The following is a 19,950-nucleotide window of genomic DNA, read 5'->3' as shown; positions in this document are numbered from 1 at the left end:
CAGGAGTAAATATAAAAACTACCACTAATACAAAAATGACTGAAATATTACTTTATTTGAGCATGACTCCTAGGGGCGCTGCATGAACGCATTTATAATTATTTGAATAGTCTGTTCTCGTCTTAATTATTAGCCTCACATCACCCTTTTAAGTTGGTTTGTCAATCTGTGAGCATGAAAGCCCAAAAGGGAAAGGTGGATCCTGAGAGCTACCCTTGCTCAGGGCATTGTTTTGCTCAGTGACTGCTCTGCCTCTGGTGAAACACTTTTGAAAATAGAACTCTTATGATTTAATTAATTCTGTCCTGGAGACTCTCCACATCATAAGTGCAAGAGCTATTAACATGATTGTACTGAGCATGAGCAAGCAACAGCTTAGCTAACAATTATTTGAATCTGATGTTAATGAGCACCATTTCTTTCCCCAGTGCATACACTACTGACTCGCTGTGGCCAGCCTTTGCATTTAATGTTTGGAAAGTCTTCCTTTCCTCCTATACAATCCTTTCCTCACATTTTAATTGCTTATATACACAAGTCGGAAATGATTTTAATGTTAGTTTGGAATAAATAAGAGATGAGATTTTTTATAACGCAATGGTGTTACCTTAGAGGGTCAGGTTAAATGGAATATAGCAGTTTAAAGCAATAGCTTGCTTTTTTCATTTGTGTAACCTAATTTTCACACAGTACTTATTTAAAATAATTTCTATTCCACCTATTACCAGTAACCATGTCGAAGATGGCTACTGAGAAATAGATAATTAAATACACAAGAGACATTGCAAATGTTGACCAAGAGAGCAATTTATCATTTTCTCCCTTTTTCCTCTTTTTACATGTAAGTGGATGTTTTAAAATTGACCTGAAATTCGGTTCTGCCCATACGTTCCGGGGAGGCGAGATGGGAAAGAGTTTGAACTTGTGCAACCGCTTGGAGCACTTAGTGCTGGGAACTGGCACGCACATCATTAAAAAATCAAAAAGTATGCACAAGAGTCACCATTCTGCCCTAACCTCACCCCGCCCTTGAACGCATGAACTAAGATTATGTGCATTCATTTACATGCATTGAACCAGGCCAATTTTAGAACAGAAATTCACGTGCATAAAACTGAGCTTTAAGCATGTAATTGGCTTTGGAAGTCAACCCCAGAATGGAAACAAGTCTTAATAAATTAAGCCCATGTAGTTTCTTTGTCACAGGTCAAGGTTTCAACTTGCTCTAATCTCTAAAATTAGGGATATCCATGGATTCCTCTTCATTTTCCGGAATTTGGGTGTGCCTACTTGCAAAAGTAGATGCACACATGTGTGCCAAGGCTATTTTATAATATGGGGTAGATTTTAAAAGGGTTACGTGCATAAGTTATGCGCGTAACCCTTTAAAACCCCTTTGCACGCGCCGAGCCTATTTTGCATAGGCTCGGCGGCGTGCGCAAGCCCCGGGGCCAACGTGACATTCGGGGTGTTCCAGGGGGTGTGTTGGGGGCGTGGTGCCGGCCCAGGGGCGTTTCGGGGGCATGGCCGAGGCCTCCGAAACGGTTCCTGAGCCGGGGAATCGCACGCCAGCAGCCCGCTGGCGCATGTGATTTACGCCTGCTTCTGGCAGGCGTAACTTTTAAAACATTTTAAAAACTTTTTAAAAGGTGGGGGGGGGGGGGGGTTAGATAGGGCCCGGGGGGGGGGGGGGGTGGAAGTTAAGTTCCCTCCGAGGCCGCTCCGATTTCGGAGCGGCCTCGGAGGGAACGGGCAGCGCGCGTTTGCGCGAACAAAAGTACGTGCGGGCGCACTTTTAGAAAATCTACCCCTATGCGCACATATTATAAAATTTCCAAGTCAATGTGCACCCGTGCGCCCCTTTGAAAGTTACTGACCCTAAGTTCCGAAAATGAACTGAACAAATGCACTTTTTTGAATAAATATAGTACATTTTCATTTGATACAAAAACATATCAATAAAAATGTTTTACACATGCATACCCCACCTGAAAGATTAGAGATCTGTTCCTGCCCTTCCTAACACATTTCACGATGAATATTATTTTCTATTATTGCTAAATACTTCCTGCATTAGGGTGCTATTCCGTTTTTTTTTTTTCTACTGCTTTCCAATCTATGGTCAAAAATAATTTGGCTGAATGAACCACAAAATGTATCATCTTCCATGCACAGCACCTATGATTAAATTATTGTGGTTTCCTGTAGTCAGTTGCCAGGTTCACTGCAGCCTGCAGTGGGAAACTTGTGGCGATATAAATTCTTTTTACTAGAATTGCCTATGGATCTCTAGTGGCCAGCTATTATAACTTGGAAACCGTAAAGTTTAATAAATGATGCTGTATACTGTTACAGCTTCTGTCTGCACCATATCTAATGTTATTGCACTATTGCTTACCTCTTTCCCTTACAACCGGGTGTCCTGATGTTCTAATGAGAAAAGGAGGAGAGAAATTCTCAGAGTCCTTTACCCAGGTGAATAGTGTTTTTCTTTTATCCAGATAAATTGACTGTCTAAAATTTGCCCTCCCTCAATCCGGCCAAAAGTACATTTGGTCTTCCATAGTGCCACCGCTGTCAATAGGTATCCCCAGAGGTGTGTTGAGTTCAGGGGGGAAGAAAATTACACATGTAAATTGGATTTTAAAATTGAACCACATCTTCTATTGAAATTTCACCTGCACCAAAAACAGCTGCAAAGTCCATGGACCCTTTGTGGACAAATTTCAAAGGGAAAGTATGCACGTTCAGCATAGCAATCTCTTTTCTGTTTTATTGGTTAGTGAGCAGGATTTGGTTAGGAGCAATTTATATTTTCCTAGGGATTCAGGCCATGGGAGTTTCCGCCATTGTTTCTCTACTTTTCTAAGGTTCTGTTTAGTGCGTCTTAAATTATCATTATACCAGGGCTTCTTATGTTTAAATGCATTAATTTAAATTGGACTTTTATTTGTTAGCTGCTATCTGTAATAAGTTATCTGTAATAATTTTAATTTTAATTTTAATTTAAGTCTTTCTTAGCTTATCTATAAGTTCTTCGAAGTTAGCCCTGTTATTTGTACCTTCCTACCTGTTCGATGTAATTTCCAACTTTGTTTTATGTAAACCGACGTGATATGTACCAGTACATGAACATCAGTATATAAAAGCCTTTAAATAAATAAATAAATACATAAATAATTTCTTTGGTAATAGTTTTTGTCTGGATAGGACTAAGGTTTTCAGCTATGTCATTGACGATCTGATCCCAGGAATCAAATGCTGAGGGGGCATTGGTTTGCTGTAGCTCAGTGAGTCTCTTTTCTATTGCTTCTGCAAGTACCTCCATGTCTATCCTTTTGCTGAATGTAAAAGTACAATTGTTATCAATATTTTTATGAGTTGGGTTGAGATAAGTTATTTCCATCTTAATTAATTGGTGATCAAACCAGGGTAAATTGGTGTGAAAGGTATTGATTAGACAGTTACTAGTATTGGCAAATATTAGGTCTAAAACTGTCAAAAGGGAGGCTACTCTACATCTAATCCTTACTGCAACACAGGATTATTATTATTATTTATTGGCTTTGTTAATCACAATATTTTACAGAAGTAAATCAAAGCAATGTGCAAAAGAATAAAAATTATATATTCTAAAACATCATAAAATAAGTTAAAACAAATAGCAATTAATAAAAATAAAACCATAAAATAATCGAAAGAATTACATAGCATAAACCATAACAGAATATAAAATTGTACAATAAAATTATAACAGGTAAAACGAGAAAAGAAACATTTTTTTCCCCAAAAGACAAATGTCACTAAATATAAACAGTTACATTTCAAAGGCCTTAACAAAGAATAGGTTTTTAAAGCTTTTCTGTATCTGAAACAGTCTTTCTCTAGTCAAATGGCGAAAGGTAGAGAATTCTATAGGCTGGGAGCAAGGTAAGAAAAACTTGTTTCTCTGGTGAATTCTAACCTTATATCTCTTGGATAGGGTAAAATGAGTAATTCTTGTGGTGAAGATCTAAGTGTGAGAGGTAACGGTGGTGGGGCTGCTTGGCTACAGTGATCATAACCTAATCAAATTTATCTTAATCATTGAAGGAAGACATTAAGGAAATCTACCGCAGTAGCCTTTAACTTTAAAAAAAATTTCAATGAAAAGAAAATTATTTAAAAAAAGGGGAGACTATGATTTATTGAACATATTAGAAAAAAAAGCTAAAGAAGCAATTGCAAAGGTTAAAAATTTTGCATACAGCATGGACACTGTTTAAAAAAAAGCAACTTGAAAGTCCAGACTAAATGTATTTCATGCATTAAAAAAGGTAAAAAAAAAAGCCAAAAAAAAAACCAAAACCAAATGACTGTCCATTTCATACCTTTAAAAGGTATTGGAACGTTCAAAGATTTTCTTAGAACAATGAGATATAAAGTCTTACTAGAAAGTAAGATATATACTTCTTTAAATGGATTCTGGGATTCAAGAAACTATACATAGTTGACTTTCTTATCTTGTAGGGTTAGTATCCCACATCTCCATAATTGCTCATGCAGAAGTCCCGTGTATAGACATTTGGGTAAAGGTTTTCTCAGGTGTTTGTTTGTTTTGGTTTTTTTTACTTCAAGGACAGGGTTGAGGATCCGGGAGAAGGTCCTGAAAATGTCTGAAGGTCCTGAAAATGTCTCTCTTAAAAATGGCTTCCCCTTGGCAGCTCTAACTTGGGGTATTGGGGAAATGAGCTTTGGGGGCTGGGGGCCCATTGTAGAGGAAGGGGGAATAAGACTAAACAGTGGGGGCTGGGGAAAGGGTGAGAGAATGTCATGCTGCTGTTTTGTTGATTTAAAAAAGGTACAATATGGTGATATAATTATTTCATCGAATTACTGTGTTAGGTTAATGTGTTTTTCAAGACTATTATTTTATTCTTTGCCTTTCAAGATCTCTCCTGTTGTAGTTTGTTCCAATACATTTTGTATTGCTTTTTCAAGCATGATCATTTCTAATTTCTTTATGAATTTTTTCTTTGGCATTAAGATGCACACTGCAGCCCAAGAGAGAGGGGGGGACTCCCATCCCCTCCACTGCTCACGTGAGCCCACAGTAGTATACACTTGCGTGCACACACCCCGAAAAAAAAAAAATTAGAGGGAACCATGCAAAGGATTAGGGAATAAATGATAAAGTCCTTGATCCAGTTTAGTCCCCAAAATTTCTCTTGATCATTTCAGCACAATGTCAATTGTGTAATGCTACAGTCGCTGCGGGTAGGCCCCATGACTGGCCTCACCTACCCCGGGTGATTCCGAGGCCACTGGACGCCACTGGGATCTTGTCGCACCAGGGACGCCGCCATATTACGCTGAGCCTGGCGTGCTGTGCCTCTCCTAGGCACTCATGCACGTGCACGCACTCCTCCTACCTTTCAAGGCCCCGCGGTGGGAATGGCTTGCCGGCATTCCCCTGATGACGTCAGCGCAGCTGGGTATTTAAACACCAGCTGCGGGTCCAGCCTGGCACCTCAGCAACAGATCTGCCTTGCCCGCAATGCGTGCTGCTATTGTTCCTCTGCTCGTCTTGCTTCCTGCGTCTCCTTGCCATGCCTTGTCTTGTTTTGCCTTTCATTGAGATGCTGTCTTCTGCCCTGCTCCTTGTCTCTCGGCTTCTTCCTAGTCCGCCCTTGTCTTGGTCCTCCTTGTCCATATTGCCTGCCTGGTATTGACCTCTGCAATGAGCTTGGACCAGTGTCCTGCATGTCGCCTGGTACAGATCTCTGTTGGACCCAGTTACTATCTGCTCCCTGCCAGCCCTATTCTCAGTCCACACCTGGACTCTCTCTGACAGCTTTTACGGGATATTCACCTAAGTCCTGCTGGCCCCTGGAACCCAAGGGCTCAACCTGCGGGGAAACAGGGCTGGTATAGGCGAACCTCCTGCTCAGGCCCAGAAAGGCTGTGTCCGCCAGCTGACGGCATGGGCCTGGCAAGCATCAACCACGCCGCAGCCCAAGGGCACACAACCGTGACAAACTGTGATGCAATGAACTAACAATTCAACTCTTCCCTCCAAGACTGCCAGCCCCCTTCATTGGAATGCCCTCCAAGACTGCCAGCCCCCTTCATTGGAATGCCCTCCCCACGGACATTCGCCTCGAAACGTGTACTCGAACATTCAAAAAGAAACTCAAGACCTGGCTCTTTACAAAAGCCTACACTTAAAGGTCTAGCTCAGAACCACATCCCAGAACTTGAATCATTCTCGCTTTTATAATCATATCAAACAACTCCTAATTTTATCCTTGGTCTCACAATTCCAAATCATTAAATATTTGAACATGCTACACCAATACCTCTTAATCCAGATGTAACCTTAGTTTTTGAAGTCTTCACTCCTATAGAAATAACCGCCAGTTCTTATTTACTTAACCCTATTCTGTAGACGTAAACTTTTCATGAAGACTGTAATCTGTAAACACCTGTATTTATTATAAGAACTTGTATTTACTATTTATATTTATTATTTAGCTATTAACATTGTTCTATTACCACTTGGTACTATTTCTCTCCTTCACCTCTAACTCTAAGTTCCTACTAAGTTAGCCATGTTATTTATACCCAATCGTTGGATGTAATTGTATATTTGTTTAATTGTTCAATCTGTTTGATGTAATTTTCTGTTCCTTGTTCCGTGTAAACCGAAGTGGTATGCACTAGTGCATGAACTCCGGTATATAAAAGCCTTTAAATAAATAAATAAATAAATAAGATGGTAAATAAAACTTCACAGATCATTGGCAAAACTGCAATTAGATATAAATTCACTTTAGCTCTTGGACAAACTATATTCTAATTGCATGGCTCAGTACTTACTAGTTTGTAGCTAACTCAGATGTTTCTTTTTTAGGGTAACTTTTCATTACACTTTTATTCTCTCGTTCTGTTTTTTTGCCTTTAAGGAAGCTTTTCAGCAGGCAAGGCCCACAGGGTTTGATTTAGCAATCAGTTTCTTCTGTTCTGTGGCTATAGAAAACACTTTGATAAATCTGGCCTACTTACTATTGCAGTCATTCCTCAGTAAAGAGCATGCATAGTTGTAAATATCATAAATCTCCAAAGCAATATGTATTTTCCTTTATTGAGCAAGTTTTCTGTGCATTTTCTGAAGACAGATTTTGTATAGATAGATATCAATACAGATATATATATGTATTGCATTGATGTCCCCAAACCTTCTTGAATATTTCTTGCTGTTAATTTGCTGAATTCTACTGACTTGTCTCTTGAGGCAGAAAGTATTCCTTAGCACATTGTGATCAAGCCACTTTGGAGAATTATTTGGCAGCATTAATCTGGCCCGGACATTAAGTCTTCTTTCTATGGCATTAAACTAGATGTCTTTGTCTTATTCTGCCTTGAAGACTTTCTGTGATAGAACAGATGTCTTAGTGGTGCTAGGGATTTGCTGTGTTAGCATACAGTAAAAAAGAGAGTGACGTGGCATCTATGTTTGTTGGTTTCATGATTATGGAAAGCAAGCACCCAGAGGTGCTAAGTAAAAGGAGTTGATGAGGTTCTTTAATGGTCGCCAGCTCATAGCATAAAATATGTATCTGTGTTCTGCACAGTTTACTGCAGTTCTGGCATGCATTCTCCAGGGAGACATGGGGGGATTATAGTTAAAGTCAAAAAATGAACTCTGCAAGGGTGATTGGACTATGGACAGCTGTATGGTTTGTGACCAATGGGGGAGGGGGGGGGTTGACAGTGCTATGGAAGAAAAAGCTGCGTGGGTGACCTCAAAACCAAACACGACACGTTTTATCAATTCTTTTTTTTTTTTGCCTGGTTTCCAGTGCTGCAAAACAATGTTGTAATGAATTGTGTTCTAGTGAGTTTCCTGGTGTATTGAACTTTTACTGCCACTTTATTTCAGTGAGGCACGGCTCTTGTTACTGTGAAATATTGCTGGGCAGCACGGAGAATTTACAATGTACGAAATTCAGACCCAATCTAGATCATGCCGCTTAAAAAGCTTGCTCACGGCTTCCGTTTATGGGCAATAGCACTGGCAAAGCAAAACTGGGCACATTTCCCACAGCCCTAGCAAAAAAACATATCCATAAAGAAACATTAATGAGGGACGAAAAAGTAACACACACATTTCTCCTTGCAGGCTGACGAATGTAAGTATTCAGCACCCAAAATGAGTTTGGGTAGATGTGCCTTGCAAGCTACGATGAACCGTCTGATCTCTAACAGAATCATTCTAAATTACCAACAGATTATTTGCAGCAGTGTCGTTTTGCAGATTTCACTTGTTTTCTGTGCAGGATTTCAAGCATACATTGGGTACACGCTACTCCCACAGCAGAGACCCATATAAAATTATAGATTCCCATGGGCAACTGAACTGTTAGGTTATAAACACACTGCTATCAACATAAGCTCTTTTTCGCACACAGTTATTAACACTAAAACATCTGTAATTATTCCAGGTGGTTATTTTTTTTAAATGACTGTGCAAGTTTCTATGTATAATCTGTAAATCAGAATTATGTTTAAGCAAAACGATTAAATTTGTATGTCGTGGCAAAGTCATTCAGGTATTATTAAAAAAACAAATATTTTAGTTTGCATAATTTCTGGTGAAAAGTATAATAAAAGCCTTGATGTGAGTCAATAATAATTAAAATTCAAGATGAGTGTTTTTAATGCAGCAGTGCAAAATATTCCATAATTGGCAGTGAAGCCACAAAAAATCCCACTGATTACAAATCTAGTTATTGTGCAGTTTTGTTTTTATTTGTATTCTACAATCCTGTGTTTCAAATCAATAATATATTAGGGACGTATATTTGTTGGGCCATTGATTTAATTAGTTTCATGGGTATATGCGTATCTCACAGATTTCTGGTATGCGCATAAGAATGGATGATACATGCATATTGCATTCAGGAGTTTATATTCTTCTTTATATACAGACATATTGGGGTTCCATCATATCGGTTTACAATAAATAAACATAAGAAGCAAAAACAACACATACATTAATTAAAAGATTAAAAATACAAATCAGCACAGTAAAATACACGCGTCATTCATTCTTACATTCGTATCAGAAATTCACGAAGTACGCGCATATACACAAAATGCACATGTCCCAATGAATGCAGATCCCTACAATATATAGATTAATGCCATACAGGGATTTGGTTCCTCAAATTGCGCTGGACTGCAGATGCTGCAGGATTAGCATTTACAGCTCCTAAGGGTGAAGAAAGAGTCCCAACCTCCATGTACCCAATTCTTACTGGCTAGATTCAACCGGCACAGGTTCTGGGTCTAGCCAAAGACTGTAGCTTCAAGATGGCACAGTTGAAAAGGAGGGAGACATTCTGTTATTGGAAGCTGGGATGTGGCCTTAGCAGTGTAGATGGAATAACTCGATGGACTGGGTGGGCTGAATGGTATTTTTTGCTTTCATTGTGACCATCAGAATAGACGAGCAAGGTGGCTGCCTGTCCTTATTGTTGATTCTTGCTTCTCAGGGGAATTTCCTCCCTGACCAGCGAAGACACTCATCCCCCTAGGACCATACGAGGCACCAGTTAGAATGGCGACAACCCTGGTCGTTATTACTATGAGGCCAAGTGTTTAGGAGTTAAGCTCCTAAATTGACTCTTTTTAAATATTTACTAGGGCTGAATTCCTAAATTTAGGGACCTAAAGTGGACTGCTAAGGGGGCGGAGTTAGGGCAAGGACACAAAGTTACAGCAGGTGCTTAGCACTGATTTTCAGGCACCAAAATTATGGCCAGATTCTTCCATTTTGTGTCTATGGGAAAAACTCTTAGTGAATCAGGAACTTAGTAGTCTAATTCTAGGTAAAATTTAGATGCCTATGTTTTAGGAACCTAAATTTATGTTAATTTTCAGCTGACTTCTTAATGGCTAATTTTAAAAGCCCTGCACGTGTGAAAACAGAGATATGCGCGTGGCTGGGTCGCGCGTGCACTACGCAGATCTTCAAAGGTCCCCAGCCAAGCACGTATCTCCTGGTATGCAAAGAAAAATGGGTTTTTAGAAAAGGGGCAGGCTGGAGGCGGGGTCTGGGTAGGGCGTGGGCAGGACAGCACCATTAGGCACTGTCCTGCTGAAGCACGCTGGGCGCCGACCTCCGGAGTGCAGGTAAGTTTCAAAACAAAAAAAAATGTAGGGTAGCTAGCGGGGTTTTAGGGGGTCGGGGTTAGCAGGGGAAAAGGGAGGCAGATTAGGTAGGGGGGGGGGTAGGAAGTTCCCTCCCAGTTCGTTCCTTTACTGGAGCGGACTGGCAGGGAACAGGGAACAGAGCCTATCGTGTCGCCACGCGTATCTAATGAAATCCCCCCCACTCGCGCGTGCCGATATAAAGTCAACCCAAGCATATTATAAAATCGTCGCTTCCATGTGCGCGCACTGGCAACACATGGACGCCTGCATGTTGGGTTTGAAAGTTACCATCTTAGGTCCTATATAGGTGCTAATTTTTTAAATTTTATTTCAGCCTCTGTGTTACTATGTTAGATGGTATGGAGTTTTAAAATGGGCAGCTGTGAATGAAGGGTCACAGGACCATGGTGCTGGTAGAAGAGCAGGAAGAAATAACCAGGCCAAAATCCCAATAACCATAAAAACTAAAATACCAAATGTTCTAGTGCATGCATTGCTCCTTTAAGGTGCCAGCGTGCTTCCACGCTGTGTCTCTTTTCTGCAGGAACACCGTGGAAAGTTAAAATGATTGCATAGTTTCCAGTGGCTTTGCCGATTCCCATCCTAGTGCTCCCTGCTGAGACTGCCAGACATTCCAGTTTTCATGTTATAATATACCTTCAACAAGCAGAGATTTCATATAATTAGGATTTATTGTAACATCTTACTTGTGTCTATGGTTTGAGGCACTAAAATAACACAGTCTCTGGCCAGAAATTCTCAGATATCCCTGAGTTTGACTCGCATATGTCACAAGACCTCAGGATCAGAGGGACCATGTCTAACTCATTATTTGATAATGTCAAGCTCTATTAGACTCACAGAGATTGTTACCAGTCATTATTATGTAATAAGGAAAAGTCAATGAGGGAAGCTGAGGTCAGTGCTTGGCCACAGAGAGAGAAGGTCCAGCAGGCAGACACAGCGGAAAATCCAAGCTAAAGTTGAATCCATGTGTTTTATGTATCAATTTGAACACATGGTTGTGATTTCACTCTACCTCGCTTACAGCATCTTCTGCTGTTAAAATAAAATAAAGAATTCAACTAAATAAGTTCATCTGAAGGGAGCAAATGAGGCCTGGCAGAGAAGGAAGCAGGTGAAAGCAATAGGCAATAACAAGAATGACTCCAATTGATCCTCAGCGGCAGAGGAGGGGAAATGTTAATATGGTTCCCCCCTCTGTTCCAGGGGGAGAGAAGGGGCTCTCCCAGCAAGGTCCACTGAAGGGGCATTTCCTCTCCCCCTCTGATGGCAAGAATTATGGGAGCAGGGGAACGGATGTGACTCCACCGCTGCAGGGTTGCATGCGCAGGTCAGTCAAATCGAGCTCACGTGCTTCTATGGAGGAGTAGCCTAGAGGTTAGGAGGTTGAGAACCACGTAATCTAGGGTTAGACTCCTGCTGGCGCTCCGTGACCTTGGGTAAGTCACTTCACCCTCCATTGTTTCATTTACTAAGCATTTTGCCATAGACACAGAATGGGAGAAAAACCTTAGTAAATCAGGCCCTTAGACAGTAAGCCATCTAGGGGCAAGGGACATGCAACTATGAATTGTATCTACTACCACTAGAAAAATTAAAAACAAATCTCAGAGTGGAAAAACAATCAAAATTAACTCGCAAACTAAATTCCACTCTCAAAGTGCTGACCAAATTCATCAGAGGGGGAATAGGAAGGTTGCAGGTTCAAGACTACCCAGACCCAACAGACATAAAATGCTAATAGTTTGTGATTACTATTCACCTGAACTAGGGGTTGTTGGGTCCAATGAGTATCTTTACTCAAATCTATCATTTATAAAAAGAACACAAATTCTGGCTTCTACAGTAATAATTATTTAAGATGGTAACTTTAAAACGAGTGCACATGTGCTCACATATGCTGGAATTTTAAATCATCCACACAAGAGTACGCATACAATATAAAATTTGCTTAGCGTGCATATCTGTGCTCCTAATTCTAAGTGGTTACGCAAAGAAACGTTATTCGCTTGCTTTCCTTTGGACTTCTCAAATTTTATACACACAAGTGAGCACCTTTTAAAACACGAGCATGTGACCCCTTAGGCCACCAGTTTGCCCAGTCGGTCTAGAAATCATCAAGACCCCTCTGGTTCTTCAGCCTGCCCCCATCCCCACCCCAAGGTTACCCAGACCGTTCACCCTGTCAGTTTTAAGCTATAACACGTTTTATTCTTACACCTGAAAAAGAGCAGAAGTAAATATGTGCAGGTAACAGCCCGACGAGTGTTGCATTCGTTGGTTTTACAATCAGGATTTACATGAGTAAATGTTGGCCCCGGCCGCGAAAGCCCCTGACCCACCCCAAATCTGATCCTTTTTTTAATTTAACATGATTTAAGTTCATTTTTTGGTTTATCAAATTGTCCATAGCATATTCATGTGTAAATGCACTTTATGTACGGAAATGACTTTTAAAAATTGCTACATTAGTAATTACATTGAAACCTATAAATCCTTCTGAAAATTATCCCCAGGGATGGTAAATTTCAGTGGGCGCTCATGCGCACACGTACGTGTGTACATCGGCACGCACTCAGAGACGTGGCGATTTTATAACATACGCACTAAGAGGTAATTTTGAAGACTCGCGTGCAAATGCACATTCACACATTTGTCGGCCTGTATACATGGACATAGCAATTTTATAATATACGCTTGTACATGCGCCTGTTATAAAATCGGCTAAACGCGTGTACATGTGCACACAATTTTATATTGACACGCACATGTGTGCACAAATGCCACCTCAATCATTTAAGGAGGATTTTAGTAGGTAGGCACGCAGATGCGATTACCTGCTTCCCCAGTTTGTTCTCCTTTTAAAAGGAGATAGAGCAGCTTTTAAACTAGAACAAAGGGGAAAGCCGACAGTCGCTCAGCAGCGCATGGTTCAGATACTAATGAAGCAGGAGACTTAGGGCATCCCAACAGAGAGGTTCTAATAATAATAATAATAAAAAATAAAAGTAGTCCAAGTGCCTATAATTGAAAACTCACCTGAGCTAAAAGATTCCTATTTATCCCTGTCAACTGAAAAGCAGAATGTAAATACAAACAAAAAACACACTTTAAATTTTTGCATGCTAATGCCAGAAATCTAAGAAGTAAGATGGGAGAATTACAGTGTATAGCAATGAATGATGAGAGACTTAATTGGCATCTCAGAGACATGGTGGAAGGAGGATAACCTATGGGACAGTGCTATACCGGGGTATAAATTATATTGTAATGACAGAGAGGAGCATCTTAGTGGCGGGGTGGTGCTTTATGTCTGGGATGGCATAGAGTCCAATAGACTAAAGATCCTTTTAAATTATAGCCTAAGAAGGTGTCAGCAAGCCTGACGTTCTATGTCTTTAACATAGACACTAACAGGTCTTCTCAATCATCCACCTTCATCATCCTTTAATGCTTCAAAAATAATTTTTTTAAGGTTTTTTCTTATTAATTAAAATAGTCCTCCATCCATAACATCAAAATGACTCGGACTCTTAACAATCGTACATTATTATTGCCCTACACAGGCCGGAGTTTCGCTGGCTCAGCTTCATCAGGGGCACATCAAAAATGCTTTAGCAAGAGTCGATTACCATTCAAGCGGGACCAGACGTCTCAACCATCTTGTCAGGAAAAACAAGCCTCCACTGTTTTTCCTGACAAGATGGAGCCTCCACTGTTTTTCCTGACAAGATGGTTGAGACGTCTGGTCCCGCTTGAATGGTAATAGACTCTTGCTAAAGCATTTTTGATGTGCCCCTGATGAAGCTGAGCCAGCGAAACACCGGCCTGTGTAGGGCAATAATAATGTACGATTGTTAAGAGTCCGAGTCATTTTGATGTTATGGATGGAGGACTATTTTAATTAATAAGAAAAAACCTTTAAAAAAAAATTATTTTTGAAGCATTAAAGGATGATGAAGGTGGATGATTGAGAAGACCGGTTAGTGTCTATGTTAAAGACATATAACGTCAGGCTTGCTGACACCTTCTTAGGCTATAATTTAAAAATACTTTGGTTTCCACATTTTTGTTATTAGATTTATTGTTGTTGTTTACCACTGACTCTTTTTGTGTACGTTAGATTTCAATTACCCCAATATGGACTGGGTAAGTGAAACATCAAAGCATGATAGAGAGAGAAAGTTTCGGGATGGAATAAATGACAGTTTTATGGAGCAATTGGTTCAGGAACTGACAAGAAAGGGAGCAATTTTAGATTTAATTCTCAGTGGAGCGCAGGATTTGGTGAGAGAGGTAACGGTGGTGGGGCCGCTTGGCACTAGTGATCATAATAAGATCAAATTTGAATTAATGACTAGAAGGAGGACAATAAGTAAATCCACAGTTCTAGTGCTAAACTTTCAAAAGGGAAACTTTGATAAAATGAGTAAAATAGTTAGAAAAAAACTGAAAGGTGCAGCTACAAAGGTAAAAACTGTGCAACATGCATGGACATGGTTAAAAAATACCATCCTAGAAGCATAATTCAGATGTATTTCATGCATTAAGAAAGGTGGAAGGAAAGCAAAGCGATTACCACATGATTAAAAGGGGCGGTGAAAGAGGCTATTTTAGCCAAAAGATAGTCATTCAAAAATGGAAGAAGGATTCATCAGAACATAATAGGATAAAGCATAAACATTGGTAAATTAAATGTAAGACACTGATAAGACAGGCTAAGAGAGAATTTGAAAAGAAGTTGGCCATAGAGGCAAAAACTCACAATAAAAACTTTTAAAAATATATCTGAAGCAGAAAGCCTGCGAGGGAGTTGGTTGGACCGTTGGATGATCATGGGGTTACAGGGGCACATAGAGAAGATAAGGCCATCATGGAAAGATTAAACAATTTCTTTGCTTCGGTGTTTACTGAAGAGGATGTTGGAGAGATACCCGTTCCGGAAAAGGTTTTCATGGGTGATGATTCAGATCAACTGAACCAAATCATAGTGAACCTGGAAGATGTGGTAGGCCTGATTGACAAACTGAAGAGTAGTAAATCACCCGGACCAGATGGTATACACCCCAGGGTTCTGAAAGAACTAAAAAATAAAATTTCAGACCTATTTAATTTGTAACCTATCATTAAAATCATTCGATGTACCTGAAGATTAGAAGATGGCCAATATAACTCCTACATTTAAAAAGGGATCCAGGGGTAAACCGGGAATCTATAGACTGGTGAGCCTGACTTCAGTGCTTGGAAAAATTGTGGAAACTGTTATAAAGAATAAAATCACAAAACATTTAGATAGACATGGTTTGATGGGACACAGCCAACATGGATTTACCCAAGGGAAGTCTTGCCTCACAAATCTGCTACTTTTTTTTTTTTTTTTAAGGGGGTAAATAAACATTTGGACAAAGATGAACCAGTAGATGTGGTGTATTTGGATTTTCAGAAGGCATTGTATTTACCAGGGGAATATAATGCCCATCATAATATCTACAGAAAAAGTTTGTGCACAAGTTTGCGGGTACTTTGCCCCAGTGGGGCAATTTTCAAAGTGAAAACACACATGCACTATCACTTTGAAAATTGCAGCAAAGACCACAGGTTAGAGGTAACCACAGGCTTTGCAGCAAATGCAAGCAGTTTGAAAGCTGGGATGAAAGCCGCCTTCCAGTCAACTAATAAAGCTACGATCGCTAAGGCATTGCAGTCATAATATCAAGGTTAAGAATCTTCCTTCCTCTCCCCACCCCAAAACTGCCAGGAAAAGGCCTTTCTGAAGAAGGGACCCCCACATGCAGAAAGTGTGCAAAAGGCTTCGATGGAACGCGTTATTTAAAACATGTCCAATGTGACATTGTAAAATCGATTCAGGGCGTGTGCCTTTGCTTTTATCTGTTTTGAACTGACTCCGCTGAGCTGAAAGAAGGTTATTGCTACTTCCATCTCTTAACATTTCTTGAGCGTGATTTTTTAAAGATTTTTCCAATGTTCCTAGATGCTAGCAAAAACAATAAATTGCTTTCCCAAGGTCATGTTCAATATCAAAGGTTGTTTGCCCCAGCATGGATATTTTATTTATTACAACTTGAGTATCAATAATATATTTTGTTTCTAGTTTTCATCATTCGGCTGTCTTAAATATATTTTAACCTCCCTTTTACTAACATTATACCAGATATAATTGTGTCTCTATAAGATCACATGACTCATTTGCATCGTTCATTTTTTGTGTTCCATTACAAATTATTTTAATTACTTCTTTTGAAAACATTGTGACTAAGCAAGAATAAGAATCCATAACTGCTACCTCAACCCACACCTATCATCTCAGCCTGTCAGATTCACTCCCATTATGACTTCTTGCTCCAAAACATTGCTAAAGACTTTGAAAACTGACAAGGTTTCTGGTATTGATAAATTATACGCCCAATAGTGGAAGCTTTTTAGTGTCCTACAGGGAAAATTTCTCATCCTGTATCTCATCATTCTAGTCTTTGTGCTAACGTATGATTTCAGATTGACTGAAAGAATAGTTTTCTTCCCTGCAGTCATTCCTGTATCCACTATTGCCGTTTATTTATTTATTTATTTAGAAACTTTTATATACCGGCATTAGTGGGTACATCATACCGGTTCACATAATAACTGGGCCGGTTCACATAATAACTGGGTTCACATAATAACTGGGCAGGGGATAAAATAAATAGGCAGTAGGAAAGATAGTTAAAAAACAAGAAAGTCATAACCAGAGAATACAGTTTATAATTTACAATGATAGTCTCCTTAATATAAGGAGAGGGCAGACCCCTGAAGGGGGAACTGTGAGGGGAGATGGAGAAGGGTTATTCTGGGTAGGCATGGTTGAACAGGAGTGTTTTTAATTTCTTTTTGAATTTGATTGCACAACATCCTCACGAATACATGAGTGCCTACAAAATAATATACACAAGGTATTAGTTAAGATGCTTCCTGAAACTTTTATTAATGAGGACATCATCAATGCCTTTTCTTCTCCATGATCCCTCCCCTTTGCCCTGTTATATGTATTTTCTGGCCTTTTGTTGAAATGTGATCTGGTATGATGTACCCACTAATACCGGTATACAAAAGTTTATAAATAAATAAATAAATAAATGTTATTTTATTTATTTTAACATTTTTATAGACCGACATTCGATGTGAACATCATATCGGTTTACATGGAACAGGAAAATAAAGTAACAGGGCTTTACAAGGAACTAAGTTTAAACCATATAATAGATTGGAACACAAATATATGATAACCTTGTCTAGGTTTTAGAGTAACAACGTAATGGTGTTATTAGATAAAGTAACAACGTAATAGTAGTATTAGATAACAATAGAATTAGTTTTAAGTAACAACGAAAAAAATATATAAGGTAACAACGTAACAAATAATATAAAGTAGCATTGTCTATGTTTTTAAGGTGACGAGACAATTAGAAGATGCAGCTATCATATTAAACTACTACAGGCCAATTTTCAGAAACCTGCTGCATGGATGAGATTAACCTGCAATTTTCCAGGTTAACTTTAGCCAAATTTTCTGCCAAACCTCACTGGTTAGGTTTGCAGCAGAAAGTTGTCCTAAATTAATCAAGTCAAACAATATTGGTCTGCCTAGATTTAGGACAGCTATTTGTACAAATGGTTTTGCCTTGCTAAATTTAGCTGGTTAGAACTGAAACTCCATGCTGACCAGCTAAATAAAAAATCCACTCCAGCAATGCCTCTATCTCTATTTTAAGCAGCTAAACTTTTTGCACCTTGCAGTTTTAGGTAGACAAATTTAATTGGTCAGTGGGAGAAATTTTTCCAGTCAGAGGTTTAACTGGCTAAATTCCAAAATTAGCTAGATAAGCCGTCTGCAAATTGCCACCATGCAAATAATCTGAGTCTCCAGATAGACTCTTTCTGAAACTGGGCAAGTTACTCTATCTCCATGTGCTACAGTTTGCATATCCATAATAGTAGGAAAGAATTATGATATTATACTTTCTTCCTTATGCCTATTGTTTGTCATGCAATCAGGCAAATATTTCAGCCGCAAGGACACCAGAAATATTCTTCTGAGCGAGGAAGGAGGAGGCGGAGCTAGCACTATGTTCCTGATGCAACAGATTGTAAAGTATCCTTGAATCCTGTTTGGATAAAACCTGCTATATGAACTCAAAATATTTACATATTTGCCTTTATTTTCAAGTTCTTAAGAGCAAACTCATACAATGGATTATAGAGATTGGAGGTACAGTTGGCAATCATTAAAAAAAAAAAAAAAAATCTTGAAGGGAAATTTAGGCCAGAAAGTTTTTATACTGTATATGAAATGCTGCGTTCAGGACAACTGGTGTCGCAGTTAGACATGAACAATATAATTTTATTTGTAAATTCCCCCACCCCCACCCAAAAAAAAAAAAAAAAAAGAATCCAGAAAACTCACAGAAGTGGATAGCCTTCCCCACAGCCCTCCAATGCACACTATTTCAGTTTCCCTGATTTTGGGGACATATACAGCATCAACCCCATCCCTACAAAGCTTATTATCACAGTACATCTCCCAGAATGTAATCAGAAATCCCATCGAAATAGCGAGGGAAGGAGGAATTTATTTATTTATTTATTTAGAGTTTTTCTATACCGGCATTCGTGATTAAAAATCACATCATGCCGGTTTACATATAACAAGGGGGTGTGAACAAAAAACGGAACATTAACAAGTGCAAAGAGTTCATAAAGTTACATTACAACAAGGTTAATATAACTGGGGAGAGAATTAGAGTAAGATAACTGAGCAGTTAGGATTAACTATTTACATTATATTGTGTAATTAAAAAATTAATTAAAAAAACAACAAAATCTAAGGTATCCCCTTCAACAACAATATAAGCTCTTCTGAATCCCTCCTTTTAATGGTCTGGATAGTCAGTGCAGATAAAATAAGTTGTATTAACTGTCCTGTAAATTCTTTGGAAGTTCCTAGTCAGGAAAAGAATCACCATTTAATGGCATTGATCCCTCAACATATACAGCATTTTGAAAGAAGTCAAAATAACCAGCTAAAGGATTTATTAATTCTGGGCACCGAAAGAATACTTAAAGGCAAGTTTTAAAAGCCCTACAGGAGTCAAAGCTGGGAGATAGGTGAGTATCTTGGCCCGACGTGCACCGTGCGGATTTTAAGATGTGCCCGAGTACACGCGTGTCTCCCAGCAAGTGCACAAATAGGAAAGGCAAAAAAGGGGCGGGGTCTGGGTGGGGCATGGGCAATCCGAGCACTTAACATTAAACGTGCGCATAAGCACGCGCCGGGGTCCCCTAATGCGTAACTTTACTTCTGCTATGGATGGCGTGTAAGTAATGAAACAAAAAAACCGAGGCTAGTGAGCAGGCTTTTAAGGGTTGGGAGTAAAAGGGTAAAATGGAGGCATATTAACTAGGGTGGTTAGGAAGTCCTATCTTTTACCTGGGCAAACTGGGAACGGACTGGGGAAATTAATTGTGTTGGCACGTATATCTTATTTCTTTCTTTCTTTATTTGAAATGTTTTATATACCGGGGTGTAATCAAAATGGTATATCTAATAAAAATCTCCCCGCTTACGAGGTAGAGCCGGCATTTACGTGCACAATCACGCGTCCATATAAAATTGCGTGCACCACCAATTTTATATTATATGACCATAAAATGGCCACATCACTGGGCTCACACTAG

Source organism: Rhinatrema bivittatum, chromosome 17, assembly GCF_901001135.1.
Source record: "Rhinatrema bivittatum chromosome 17, aRhiBiv1.1, whole genome shotgun sequence".
NCBI lineage: Eukaryota > Metazoa > Chordata > Amphibia > Gymnophiona > Rhinatrematidae > Rhinatrema > Rhinatrema bivittatum.
This window is presented reverse-complemented; position numbering follows the sequence as displayed.